At 42.1% G+C, this 15,670-nt stretch overlaps 1 protein-coding gene across 1 annotated transcript in view; it reads right to left on the reverse strand.

The window, feature by feature from the left end:
- The window catches only part of MYO18B (myosin XVIIIB), a 1,710,199-nt gene that overhangs the window by 235,324 nt on the left and 1,459,205 nt on the right, over positions 1-15,670 (reverse strand). The window lies entirely within an intron of this gene.

Below are 15,670 nucleotides of genomic sequence, written 5' to 3' on the forward strand. Positions count from 1 at the left end.
GTTGCACTAACTATATATCGCGCACCCGCAATCCACTGCTGATGATGTCACATATTACATCATTCATGACATGGTCAGTGACATCACTGATGACATCACTGATGACATCATCCAGTGACTGTGTGTTTCTGTAAAGTTTAAATATGTTAGATATATCGAAGAATGAGTGGATGTATAAGTGTCTCGATGAAGGATTTAGTAGGTGCGTGACTGACTGTATGAGTGAGTGAATAAATGTGTCGTACTAAATGCATGGGTTAGTGACTAAACTGCCTGAATGTTTGCTTCAGTATGTCTGTTGTGATGTAAACTGCTGCATGTGTGGATCATTAGCTATACGAGAGGCTACATATGTTATTGATTGGTTGCCCAAGTATTTGTATGGGAGATTGAGTTTGTGTGGGGGTGGCTGGGAGGTGTGTGACTCTGTGCATAGATGTGTGAGCAGTTGATTCACTAGGTGTATGAGTTCAAGAGTGCATGTGGAAACAGCTACATGGGCGGTTGACTGTGTGCATGAGTGTATTGATGAGTGAATGGATATGTCAATGCTACATGTCATAGTAAGTACATATGTAAAACACAGTACATGTGAGAGTTGGCATATATAAATAACTGTGCATGAGAGCCACTGAATGTGTGAGTGGCTGTATGGATCATTGTGAACTTGTATCAGGGATTGTATAAGAGAGTAAATATGTGTTAGTATATGTTTGAATAAGTAAGGTGTGTATAACTGTATAGTTGAGGAAATAGAGGTGTGATTGATTCTTTGCATGACTGACTAGGTGTGTGAGTAACTCCATGGATGAGTAACAGTGTGTGAGTGTCTGTATACACTGAGTGTATCTAAGGTTTTATTAGAGTCTGAAGAGGTTTATCGTATTAGCACAAGAATGATGTCAAATGAGATGTCATCAGTGATGTCATCAGTGATGTCATTTGAGATGTCATCAGTGATGTCATCAGTGATGTCACTGACCATGTCATGAATGATGTAATATGTGACATCATCAGCAGTGGATTGCGGGTGCGCGATATATAGTTAGTGCAACTAACTATATATGGAATTTCAATGGTTTTGTGTGAGTAAAATAAGGTTTTTTAAATGCTAATTCCTAACTATATATGGTCTATAACCTATGGTTTTTTCAGGGAATTTTCAAGGTTTTGTAAATGCTAATTCCTAACTATATATGGTCTATAACCTATGTTTTTTTCAGTGAATTTCAATGGTTTTTTAATAGCAAATATCATAAGCTGTCGAATGTCAAGTACGTGGTAAGTAAAAACATTTTCGTGTTTATGCACACTGATCTGCTTTGAATGCTGCCCCCCACCCCTCATTTCTATTAGGAGTACTCTCTCTTTGCAGATAGTGAAGGGTAGTTAACGCAGGCCTTTGCCCCCGTTGTAATCCGTCGTGCCTGCTTCTCTCTCCATTTGATTGATTGTTCTCTTTGGTTCATTCTCTATTTACAAACAAGCACAGAGTCGCAATACTCTGTTTAGTCTTTGCAGATAGCGAAAAATCGTGTAAAAAAACAAAAGGAATCGAGCAAAATCAGTAGGCCACTAATGGGATCTCTTTTTGACCTCGCTAAAATAGAAACATTAGGAACAACCTGTTGAAAATAGCAATGTGTATGTACATAAGCGGCGTTCATTTGTGTTCACAGTACCCCTTGTTGATTGTTTGAATCGAGCATTGAATTGTTCGAAGTTGGTTCTCTTAAGGATCTTCTCTGCCTGCAAACGAGGAAGAATAGGAATATTCTCTCTCCTTTGCAGATAGTGAAGGGTAGGTAACGCAAGCCTTTAACACGTCGTACCTATTTTATTCCTCATTGATTGATTGATTGTCCGAACATTGACTGTTTGGGAATGAGTTCTTTTTGGAGGTATTCCCTGTTTGCAAATAAACGTAGGAAAATCTTTGCAAGTAGTGAAAGTGTAGGTAATGCGGACCTTTCTCCCCCGTTGTAATCTGTCATGCCTATCTACTCCCCACTGATTGATGCACCTGTTTCACCCGGACCATTTACTAGAGATAGGTCATCTGGCCCAACAAGAGAGCACCCCTAGTGAAAAGGACATATGCAATAATAACGAAGTGATCACTGTATCCTGTTAACAGAAACTTTAGCATGAAACAACCTGGAAAGAAAAGAATAGGAAAACGAAAATCAGTAGGCCACTGATGAACTTTTTATTAAATAACAAACAAAGAAACGATAACAATACGTAATGATAAAACCTATTATTGTCCTAGAAACAAGAAACGTTAGAAGTAAGCCCGTAATAAGAAACCTGAAAACATCGCCGCTCACTGCCCCAAAACGTGTCTGTCCCACCGCCTGCCACGGCCAAATAACGGCAAACTGGGAAAGATAGAAGTCAGCAGACATCCGCCCCATTCTAGAAACTTCCAAAGGGCAACAGGTTTTCGGCTACGCCCAGCCGGAAGCAACATATATAAGGCGGGTCCTGCTGCCACGCCTCGGCCAGGAGATCATCACGTAGGGTGTAGCCGGAGGAGAGGCCAAGGCCAGCGGGACCCGGCCAGGGGGATTGACAACGCTGGAGAGTTGCAGGGGGGGGAATGTCCGTGTCCTCGACCCTCCCCTCTCTCTCCCAGTCCGGCCGCGGTGGCCCTTGACAGTTGCAGGTAGTCCCGCCACATTCTCTACCGGTCCGGCCACCAACGGCCGGGGCCGATGGGATCCGGCTGCAGCCGATAAACCAAGGAACCGTTCATGGGGCCAGAGCAAGGGGCGTCCGGCCGACATCCACCGGAAGCCCGGCCCGAAGACGGACGGGACATTTCTTCTTTCTTCAATAATGGCTTTGACAACACTGGGGGGGATGTCTTGCACATGCCTCCGACCCCCCCCCCCTCGTCCACATCGCCTGGTCCGGCCATAACAAATCTCAAGCGAGACGCCGTGGGGTGCACTGGGAGGGAGAGACGGTGCGAACAGGCCTCTCCCGCCTCCCCAGTGGAGGCTTCCCACCTGCACCCTCAGCGCTCCAGGCGCCCGGAAAAGGGTTCTTCCACTGTGGCGATGCTGCAAAGTCTCGCCCGGCAGGTTGGAGCCCGTCCGCTCATTTGACCCCGCGATCGCCAGTAGCTACCGAACTCTCAAAATGGCGATCGACCTGGCAAGAGCGGGCCCAGCATAAAGAAATGGCCCGGTCACTGGTTGACTCCACCACCGTAGTCCTCCACGACCTTGAAGATTCTAGAGGAGCCGCGGGAGTCTCCGACCCCCGCAGACACCCCCGATGGGGAATGACTGCCATGATCGCCCGTGGAGTGACGAAACTGTATCCGCGGGACGTCGGCGCTCCCATGCAGGCGCCAGCCTCACTTTGAATTACTAGAATCCTGCAAACCTCAGTTCCGGTGAAAGCACACTGTGACCCGGTAGGAAAAATTGTTGCACCCCCTCCCCTTTTTGACTGATAGTTCAAACCACCGATCCTTTCCTTTGCCCTTTTACCAGAACTTTGGACTGCCTCCCCCTCTTTTACATTTTCTAGAGAAAACAAAACATTAACCACTACATTAGCATAGCAGTTGACACCAGAACTGTTTTCAAATTGAAAACCAACAACATCTTCAACAGAATCCTTTTTGTTTCTGCTGTGACCCTGCTACAGCACAGGCATTGTCCCCAGCAGTAATTCTGCAATGCCGGTAAGAATAGCTGTGGTGCCTACTGGACTCACTCACCCCCGCGGCGCCCCACGCCGTTATTTGCTGGGCGGCAACTTACTAGACATCACCTTCGTGCCATCTAGATTTCAGCGCGTTCTGCTGCCTTCGAACTATTCGCACAACAGACTGCTACTGACGACCCACCCCCAGGCAACATCTTCTGAATTTTCATAATTTGAAAGAACTAGTAACATGTCCTCATCAGGAATTTCCTCATGAAAAGTCTGCAATGATGATTCTTGTAACTCTATGGTCTCCAAACATTCGATAAATTCGCCATCAAGAGATTGATCAAAAAAATCATTCAAATCATCTCCTCCTTGTGAGAATATTTCGTTATTGGTGCTGTCAATTTCAATAAATGTATTGGATAATTCAAAAGAAATTGCCACGGTCTCTTCGTTGTTTAAATGTTTTTACTGTTTTTGTTTTGTTGTATATATTTATAAGTTATTAAAGTTTTATAATCCTACTACTTTGTTGGAGTGCTATATATTTTTAATGTGACACATAAATGTAAAAACTTTGATGTACAAAGAGTCATCCCTGGAATCTTCCGCTTCAGGCTCGGTCCCCTCCCCAATCACAATACAGGATGGTTTTCAGATAGTAGGAACACGTGTGGTGTGACGGATCTCATCGGGTGTGGGCCTTGATCTACTATAACTCCTTTGAAGAGAGGTGATTCTTTACAGCTGGGGCCATAAACTACATCTGCAGGGCTAGCTGATAGCCTGGACAATCGGACACAGAGGAAGAGGAGTGTCAGAGGGTGCGGTAGTGAATAGGGCGAAAGGGAGGTGTCGGGCGGGCACAGGGTGTGATTCTCAGGGAAGAGCAGCGCAGATGGGGAGAGGTTTATTGCCCATGCATAACACAGAGAGCGGGGGTGAGCAGTGCCTGGGGAAGATGCTTGCGAGGGTGAGCCATGCTACGAATCGACAGCGTGCAGAGAGTGGGTCTGGTCAAGGCATCTAAAATGGCTGCCGTGCACGACAAAAGTGTGGCATTTCAAAAAAGGCAAGATGGCACAAACAATGTTTTTCAACACTTCCTCATTTCCTTCGAATCGAACGTTAACAGACGTTGGTGCATATTACCAAAGTTAAGCAATATTTATCGCTAACGATGCTTACCAATGAATTTTTTACCGCTAAGCATCGTCAGAAATTATCGAAGATAAACCTTGCTATTATCAAGGTTTATCGCAAATGCGATAAAAAACGACCGCAATGCATTAATATCGCTGAAAACTCAGCGATATTCATGCATTACCGAGCTAATGCTCTTAGCCATGTTATCCACCTCCCATTGGATAACATGGCTAAGAACTGCTCAGGGCAGGTGTTAGTTTTTGGAGATATTCGCGCTTAGCGCGAATATCTCCAAAAGTTGGTAATAGGAGATATATATCTTGCATGTTGTAATGCAAATTATTGTGGTATATGGAACTCATACCATAATCTCTCAGGAAAGCAGAAACTGATCCTTTTGGGACTGCCTGAGAAGGCCTAGGGGGTGAGGGGTACTCTACTTTGCCCCCTTTTCACGTTCCGAACTATTTTATTTTACTCTCTTCTGTAATTACACAAAATGGCAGCGATAAGATGCATCAGAGACAGACAGTGAGAGAAAGGAGGCCGGAGATGAAGAAGAGATGTCAAATACACATTGGAGATAATATAGTGGGAGAAGGGAAGTAAATATGAGTAAACTTACCATGTAACATAAAAATGTTGCACTCTATACTATAAGTCTCATTTTATACTACAATCACTTCGCTACAACCTCATAAATTAAAAATAAAAATGAATAATGTCTCAAACAATTTTTGATTTCTAAATATAAATTTATTCTTCTGAATTTTCTAAATTTGAAAGAACTAGTAACATGTCCTCATCAGGAATTTCCTCTTCAATCATCTCATCTGGAATCTCCTCATTAAAAGTCTGCAATGATGATTGTTGTAACTCTATGGTCTCCAAACATTCGATAAATTCGCCATCAACAGATTGATCAAAAAATCATTCAAGTCATCTCCTCCTTGTGACAATATTTAATTATTGGTGCTGTCAATTTCAATCAATGTAGTGGAATCATTCAAGTCATCTCCTCCTTGTGACAATATTTCATTATTGCTGCTGTCAATTTCAATCAATGTAGTGGACAATTCAAAAGAAATTGCCACAGTCTCTTCATTGTGAGCCATTTTATTTTGAAATTGCTTGCTGTAAATTGCAGAAAAAAATAATCACTTTCATTTATCGTTTTTAGTAATACATAATATAAAACTAACTTTATCAAGTATTTAGTATAACAGAACGACTGCAAATAAATAACAGAAAACATTTTTCAAATTATCTTCAAGTGTACAACATAGATCCCCTTACAAATTAAAAACTCACCTTTTTGAAAGTAGGAGAAGTGTTAGTACTGTGTAAATCAAACACCAGAAATTCACCACCAAAAATTCCTCACAAATGTACCTCAGACAGTAGTATCACAAAATGGCTGTGGTTTCCTCTCATTTGAGATATATACATAACCAATTAACTTTCATCACACACAAATACAAAACCAAAGTAACATTTTAATTGGTTCTAAATTTCAACACTTTCAAATGTGTTTTCCCCATGCAATTTTCCATAGGACATTTACATACGTCTACAGCCTGAATGGCTGAACGGAATTACACCAAACTTGGCAAAATGGTACATCAAACCTAAGAGGTCAGGAAGGATCTACTATGCCCCCTTATGGTCATTTGCCCCTTCGCTTTGGCCTCCTCTTGTCTCTCGATCCTACCGAGAGACAAGATGGCGGCCGCTACGGACTGTTTGGAATGTTTACAGACGCCGGAGAACCAATCAGCTTCGCAAAGCTCCGTAACGCGAAAAGTACGCGAAGCGGAGCGCTGTTACAGATATATATCTTTTTTTGAACGTTAATTTCTCAAAATCCACTGGAGCACATATATTGAGACCTAGCAAAGGCACATCGGGCTACCAGTCCCTAATATTTTGCCAAGTTTCGTGCAAATCCATTCAGCCGTTCGATTATTATTATTATTTTTTTTTTTTTGCCCCGCGGGGCCCTTTTAAAACCTCCACATCAAACCTAGGGGGTCAGCGAGGATCTACTATTATTATTATTATTATGTTTCTTATATAGCGCCTGAATCGACCCCCGAAGGGGTATCTCCGCGCTTGCCTTGGGAACCCGTCCTGGCTTTTCCCTGTGAGATAGCCCCTACAGGGCATCCCCAAGGTGAAAGCCAGGCATCCCGCCGCAGGGGGTCCGTTGTGGAGATTAAGCAAGCTTAATGCCCAGAGTTGCAGAGTGTGAACCCATGATTAGGTCAGGCACCGAAGCGAGAATTATCGAGTCCATGGACATTTGAGCTCAAGACCCTGCCGCGTCGGGAATTGAACCCTGGTCCCGGGTCTGACCTCTGCTTCAGGGTCTGCCTGCTCTAACCAGTGAGCCACACTTCTCCACTATGCCCCCTTATGGTCATTTGCCCCTTCGCTTTGGCCTCCTCTTGTCTCTCGATCCTACCGAGAGACAAGATGGCGGCCGCTACGGACTGTTTGGAATGTTCACAGACGCCGGAGAACCAATCAGCTTCGCTTCACAAAGCTCCGTACCGCGAAAAGTCCGCGAACCGGAGCGCTGCCCGGTCCGCTGTTACAGATATATATCTTTTTTTGAATGTTAATTTCTCAAAATCCACTGAAGCACATATATTGAGACCTAGCAAAGGCACATCGGGCTACCAGTCCCTACAATTTTGCCAAGTTTCGTGCAAATCCATTCAGCCGTTCGGGCTAAAAGTGAGGCCAACCGCCCTATGGGAAACTCAATGTTAAAAACACGTTTTGGGACCCCCCTTTTTTCTCGGCCCCCCCTTGACGAAACCCCCCCAAATTTTCAGGGACTGCTCAGAAACAAAATGTTCCATTTTCCTGAAACTTTCAGCCAATTCCGTCCACAAACGCCAAAGTTATTAGACATAGAATTTTCAAAAATCCCATAGAGAAAAAATCCTAACTATATATACCTACTGGCGACCGCCAGTAGGTAATATATATATATATATATATATATATATATATATATATATAAAACCTATCGGCGGTCACCAATAGGTAGTTATAGTTAGGACCTGGTTTTCACAGAGAAGGTTGTTTTTGTTTTGTGAATAACTTTGGTGCCATTTGACAAATCTTCACGAAATTTTCAAAACTAATACAACGCTCACTTCAGCTGCTATCTTGAAAGTTTGATGTGATCCTTTAAGTGGGGGGCAGAGAATCAGGGGTGTTTAAAAGCACATTTTCCCCTATGTTAATTCCCGTAGGACTTTTAGACATGGCTACAGCCCGAACTGCTGAACAGAATTCCCCAAAATTTGGCCAGAAAGTAGATGTTGGTTCAAGGAAGTGCCTTTTTTTATTTGGTGAAATCCGTTCATTAGTTGCCGAGAAATGTAAAGAAATTGTCAGTTGCATATATAGGAACATGGTGAATCTGTGACTCCTCCCGATCTCAAATTGAGATCTGTTTGGCTGCCAACACTTCAACCACACACTAGGAGCTACAGGGGGATGAAGTGATCAGGCACCCCCCACTCAACGCATTACAGACCAACAATAGGCCTGATCATCAATAGTTACACCAAAATCTGTGTGTCCAACACTAGAGGGGTCACCTAAAACTTTTTTAACTCCATCCCAGACTTATCTAAGTCGCTGTGTTGTGGTGTATCATAATTAAAACACTATTCTATCATAGAGCCACCCAAGTACAAATGAAAAAGTGTGGAGCAGAGAGAAAGTATCTCACGGTAACACCAAAATAATAATATAAGAAAAGAGGCAGGACTCAGGGAATAGGGTCCCCAGAGCAGAAAATGGCCCAGAAGGGGGGCTGCTCGGTCCCCCTCCCTTTAATGAAACTCTTTTAAAAAAAAGAAAAGGCCATGCCCCGGGGGATGGTCCCCAGGACTGAAAAGGGCCCAGGGAAGAGGGGCAAGTATCCCCTTCCTTTATTTGAAAAAAAAGAAAATATAAAATAAAAAAAAGGCTGAGCCCTGGGGTTTGTGGCCACTCAGCCGCCCTCCCCATTTTTAAGAAGCCTGACACTGGGGAATGGGGTCTCGGGTTCCGAAATATGCCCAGGGAAGGGGGGCTATGCAACCCCCCTTCTCTTTGAAAAAAAGCCTGCCAACTCACAGGAGGCCCCACCTCCTTTCTCCACCACTCTGCAAACACACCTCCTGGCATGCTGCTATGCTAGTTGGGGATAAAGTTCCCTTTGCTGCTGCGGGTCCTCAGGGGCCAATAGACCTCCTGTTACCTTCAGTAAGCCCCACACTGTGGAATTGCTGAGAGGTTGTTGGAGGCCACGCCCCCTTTCTCTACCACTCTGCAAATGCACCTCCTCGTGCACTGCTGGTGGGGGGGGGGGTGAGGTCCCCTTGCCTCCTGAGGGTCTCAACATTAAAGTGGACTTCTTACCCTCTTATGGGAGTTTGCAAACCGTCCAGACATACAAATATTTTTTTATCTTTAATATCTCAAAATCTACTGAACAAATTTCCACCAAATCACAAAAAGCACACTTTCTGGATGAAATAGTGTCCATGGAAAATGCATGGGGATTTCGCATTTGGGACTCCCGCTTTTTCTCAGCCCCTGCTTGATGGATCAACCCAAACATTTCCATGAAGACATTAGTCAAAAATAAAAGCTAGTAGAGCGAGTGTGTGTGTTTGTGTGTATATGTATATATATATATATATATATATATATATATATATATATATATATATATATTTCGCCAAATGACACGTTTGTGACCGCCGAACACTTTTCAGATCAGCTGCCTCCTTTAGCGTGCGAGTGGCTCTACACATTTAACATTTCCACGAACAACAGTCCAATAGGAACATTCAGGAGCACGCAGCGGATTCCATAGCACTTTTATTGTTCCAAGCAGACACGTTTTGGTGAGAATTCGCCTTTCTCAATGCTTGTCTCCACTGAGGGTCTAATTTTATCCATTTTTTCATTTAGTTAAAAAAACACACTCCCAATGGTTGCCAGATCTTTTAATCTTTCCAATTACAGTGCATGTGGATTGAAAAAGATCACCTTCAGTAGGTAATGTCTCTCAGAATGATGCCAAGTTCCACAATATATATATATATATCTATATATATATATATAGATATATATATATATATTCACTGAAAAAACCATAGGTTATAGACCATATATAGTTAGGAATTAGCATTTACAAAACCTTGAAAATTCACTGAAAAAACCATAGGTTATAGACCATATATAGTTAGGAATTAGCATTTACAAAACCTTATTTTACTCACACAAAACCATTGAAATTCCATATATAGTTAGTTGCACTAACTATATATCGCGCACCCGCAATCCACTGCTGATGATGTCACATATTACATCATTCATGACATGGTCAGTGACATCACTGATGACATCACTGATGACATCTCAAATGACATCACTGATGACATCACTGATGACATCACTGATGACAACATACAGTGACTGTATGTTTCTGTAAAGTTAAAATGTGTCTTACATATTGAAGAATGAGTGGAAGTATAAGTGTCTGGACAAAGGATTTAGTAGGTGCATGACTGAATGTATGAGTGAGTGATTAAATGTGTCTCACTGAGTGCATGGGTTAGTGACTAAACTGTCTTAATTTGTGCATCATTATGTCTGTTGTTCTGTAAACTGCTGCATGTGTTGATCAGTAGCTATATGATTAACTATATGGGTTACTGATTGATTGTCCAAGTATTTGTATGGGAGACTGAGTGTGTGTGTGGCTGGCTGGGAGGTGTGTGACTCTGTGCAGATCAATGTGTACTTGTATCAATGATTGTATAAGAAGGTAAGTATGTGTTAGTATATGTTTGAAAATGTAAGGTGCTCTATGTTTAACTGTATAGACAAGAAAATGGAAGTGTCATTGATTCTTTACAGGACTGACTAGGTGTGTGAGTAACTCCATGGATGAGTGGCAGACTGTGAGTGTCTGTATAGGTGTATGAGTGCATATGATACTGTTGTAAAGATGAGTGATTGTATGTATGAATGATTGTATGGGTGAATGAGTGAATGTGTGTGTAGACATAGGAATCAGTGAGTGCGTATGTAGTAACTAGTATTGGTGTGTCAATGGTTTCAAAAATTATACTCTGTATTTAACACTGGGTGAAACAGAGGTTATATTAAAATGTGAGGAGATGCATTGTATTGTCACATGAATGATATCATCAGTGATGTGGTCATTGATGTCAAATGAGATGTCATCAGTGATGTCATTTGAGATGTCATCAGTGATGTCATCAGTGATGTCACTGACCATGTCATGAATGATGTAATATGTGACATCATCAGCAGTGGATTGCGGGTGCGCGATATATAGTTAGTGCAACTAACTATATATGGAATTTCAATGGTTTTGTGTGAGTAAAATAAGGTTTTGTAAATGCTAATTCCTAACTATATATGGTCTATAACCTATGGTTTTTTCAGTGAATTTTCAAGGTTTTGTAAATGCTAATTCCTAACTATATATGGTCTATAACCTATGGTTTTTTCAGTGAATTTCATTGGTTTTTTAACAGCTAATATCTGTAGCTGTAAAATTTATTCTTCTTTAAATCCAAAAATATATTTTATATGTTTATGAATAATTTTTTTTTTAAATATTTTTTTTTCTTCGTTCCCGCTTCGCGAATCGGGAAGCTTCCCGTTAGCTGACCTTGATGCCGCGAAATAGACCGCGAGCCGGTAAACGTTTCTTTACCGCAACTGCCGCGTTAGAAAACAACATCGTGACGCCTCCCGTCCGCATGACGTTTCACGTTGTCGCGTGATACGTCATATGACGTGCTACGTTAGCGAACTGGTACGCGAAGCGAGTCGCAAAGCGCAGGTTTCTGGAAGCAAACCGGGAGGCCCTGCAAAGCGCTTAACGTAAACACAGCAGGTCATGTGACTTGGTAATAACACTTTTCATTGGTTCATTTCACTTTTGGTTTCCTAATGATGTAAGACTAGGTCATATAATATAAAATGAACACTTTTCATTGGTTGAGAACTCTTGTTTTTCCCAAATGATGAAAATCCCTCCTTCTCTCCTCACTCTGACTTTCATCTTTGTGAGAGAAAGACCCTTTGTTACCAGTGAGCAATGGCTTCTTTAGTAGCTTCAGCTGGTGCTTCCCCACCACCTCCACCACATCCAAGGAAGAGTGGACCACCTGCTCAAGTTATAATTCAACAAGAAGAGGAAGAAGAGGAACAGGACGACGAGCACGAAGAGAGGCAGTTTTTGCCTGAGGAGCCCAGGACGTCTCACCGGAAAGAAAACTTCATTTGGCAATTTTTTAAAATTCCCAAAGGTCAGAAAAAAGTAAATGCAAGATACGTAACTTGTCTTATATGTCAAGATAGACTGTCCAGAGGGACCGAGAAAAAATACAGTTTCGGAAACTACACAATGCATCGCCATATGACTAGGTGGCATCCTAACAACTACAGTGCTGCACAGTTTCGGAACGACCTAGATAATCTCCCTATTATGGCCAGAAGATCTGTTGTACCGGAAGTAACGGGACCAGAGGGCAGGGAGATAGTGCCAAATATACAAATGAGATTTGGTGAAGTAAAACACGTCTGCGTACATTGCGATGGATTCATTTGCTACGGAGAAAGAAGCATCACTCTGATCAACAGAGCTATTGACTATCATATGCAAGTTTGTACGAAACGCCCAAAATAATAAATACTTTTTTTTTGTTTTGTTGCTCCTGTTGAGCCCTTTACAATGAATCGTTTTCATTGCCCCCTCCAAGAAAAACCCAAAAAAATATAAAACTGTTCAGAAAAATTCAAAAAAAGTAAAAAAATGTTCAGAAAAAAAAAAAAATATATAAAACAACAAAAACAATAAAAAAAAAAGTTCTTTTCAGAACTACCTCCCCGTTATTAAAAAATTGGTACAATATTTGGAACTGTGCCAACCTCTATTTCTCGTAGTTCGCTTCCCAGTTCGCTCGCCGGTACGCGAACCGGAAGTGAACCAAAAATTTTTTTAAAAAAAAAGAACAGTAAGTATAAGGGAAGGAAACAGACACTTATGTTAAAAGAAAGACAGCTATAAGGGAGTAAACTAGAGATACTATTACCTGTAATCCACTGCTGATGATGTCACATATTACATCATTCATGACATGCTCAGTGACATCATCAGCAGAGGATTGCGGGTTTTTTGGCAACGTGCCTTATCCACGGTTTAATAACGCTGCCTTTTGCTTTATATAAGTTTTCAAATTGTATGAAATATATACCAATAGGTCGTTATGAACCTTTAGGTAGTGCTTTTCTTCATGAGGTCTGGTCGCTTCCATACACATACAGATGTTTCAAAGATGATCAAGAAGTTTATCTGAATGGAGAGGAATGCACTGAGACGCCACATCATTCACTAATGTGTAGGCACATACAGTTACACGGTTCATGCAACAAACACCGACCAAATATGGCTTGCGTGTTGCAAGGCACGCCAGTTCCTGCTATCATCCCCACGTTCAAGTTGTTGGAAAATGGTAGTTATTTGATGCTCAATAATGAAGATTGTTCTGGGTTAATTAAAAGTATTCCTTTTATCGTAACAGTAAGTGAACGGGTTATTTGCTGCAGAAATGTTCTATTTCCTCCCACACATGAACATAGGGAGTTTTCAATCTCGCCACAAATACCAACCTTGGGAGCAGATTTCAACGGCATGGCAAGAATAAGAGCTCTTTTGTCTCAGAGAGAGGTGGCCTTGAGTTCGGCCCGTGAAACTTTCGTGCTTCACATAGCGAACACCCGTACAGAGGTGCAGACCCTTTTCAATACAGATTTGCCTTTCCATTTCAGCAAGATGGTTCGGACTATCTTTAACGCGTCCTCCACAAAGGCCCTGGCGCACTTTTTTAAAGTTGTTACCAGTGGTCTCGTGACTCATTTGAGAAAATCTTTGGAGTCATCCCTGCTTTCTTTCATTCTATTTTTTCCACTCTGCTTCGTGGATTCCCATTTTTACTTGCATTACCAGCGGACGCTCTTGTGCTTTTTTACATTTTTAAATATGGATGTCCCTCCTGTGCAAGCTCCCGTCCTGCAGCTGCTGACACTGTTCCGCAATCGCATGCTAGAATATTATGGCACAATGCCGTTGGCGATATTAAGCACGGCATATGGATTATCTTTTCGATTCTCCTACTTCACCTGTGTCCAGCCTGTATTTCACTGCCTGACCTGTGATTTCGATTGGGCCATTGATTTGTGTCTCTGCGGACCGGTTTCTCCTGACGTCGACTTTAATCAGCTGATGACTCCTATCATTACTCACGAGTTGGTTTGTCCTGGCGAAAGGATTATGGCTGTGGCATTGATGCATGGACTAATTGGTCCCTGGAATTTACTGGCGGCAACACAGTCTTTCTTGGAACAGAGCTTTCTTGAAAACCCACCGAGCTGTCCTCTGATGGTGATAGAGGATCCGGTGCTGGGAGAGCACGTATGTTCTTTTCCGCTTTTAAATTGGATGGCTGAACTCTTTTCGGATGAAGACGGTGACTTCCTATTGGAGGCTGTTGCAGCTTATTTTGCATACACAGTTATGTCATAGACCTTTTTCATGTTTGATATGCTGAGTACTAGCATTTCATTGACAATTCATTGACTTATTTGTCAGGTTTTTATTATTTAGCTTGCCTATTGGCTTAAGACTCGATAAAGTACTTGGCTGTTTTATTTTTCTTTAGCATTAAATTTTCCTAGTTTTTAATGCTTTACCTTGCGGACCGTCCACATATAAACTTGCAATCTGCTCTCATGAGATGGCACTTCTATTATCTTATTCAGTTCGTTTCCGGATCATGGGGAGGTGTCATCTAGGTCCTGGATATCTTTACACCGTGTTAAGTTAGCATGGGCTCATTACCGGTTTAAACGCCATTTTTCCTTTTTTGCAACTTCTGCACACGACACTTAGTTGTTGCTTTAGCTTTCAACCTAGTAGTTCATCGTGGTTTACATGAGAATAATATGTTCTTGCTCTACTATCTGCTTTGCTTGTTAAACTATATCTGTACAGCGAGTGCTGAAGTTTCAAGAACAACACGATACAGAATTGTTATGAGGTCTGATCTCCACGACTTCATACTCATAACATAAGTGCAACTTCTGCCAATTCTGGGCATGAGGCGGGTTTTATATTGCTTTGCCAAACACACATACACAACAGTTGATGCGGTTCACATGAAGAGAGAGCTGGTGTGATTCCTTCAAATCTAAGACACTAAAGTATGGGCACGCCCTAAACCAACACAAAGAGACCTTCTTAGCAAATAATATAATATGTGTATGCCAGAGGGTGAGATATAAGCAGCCGCGGGCCGTGGAGGGAGTTACGGTGGGGCAGGGAGGCGGGGAGGGGCAGGGTGGAGCCCTCTCCACCCTGCCCCTCCCCCTCCCCGCCTCCCTGCCCCACTGTAACTCCCTCCACGGCCCGCGGCTGCTTATAAGTGTTGCTAACTCTTATTCATTTACAGCATGTTAACATACTGTCACCATTCGCTTTTTATGTACTAGTAACTATGCTGGTAATTTTGCTACTGATAATATGTGTACTTGTATTATCTAACATACTACGCCTGAGAAGACGGCATTAGTAAATAAACATTTCAAATACACATGTGTTCTTCTTAACTCCATGTTCTGGTTTCTAAGAAATATATAACGACCGACTGTTCATGAGTTCCACGTATCCTGAGGTACTATAAGTTCATATTCTGGATTGTCTAAACATTGAGAGTTTGTTATATCCAATGTGACACTGTACCTA

This window comes from Lissotriton helveticus, chromosome 11 (genome assembly GCF_964261635.1).
Source record: "Lissotriton helveticus chromosome 11, aLisHel1.1, whole genome shotgun sequence".
NCBI lineage: Eukaryota > Metazoa > Chordata > Amphibia > Caudata > Salamandridae > Lissotriton > Lissotriton helveticus.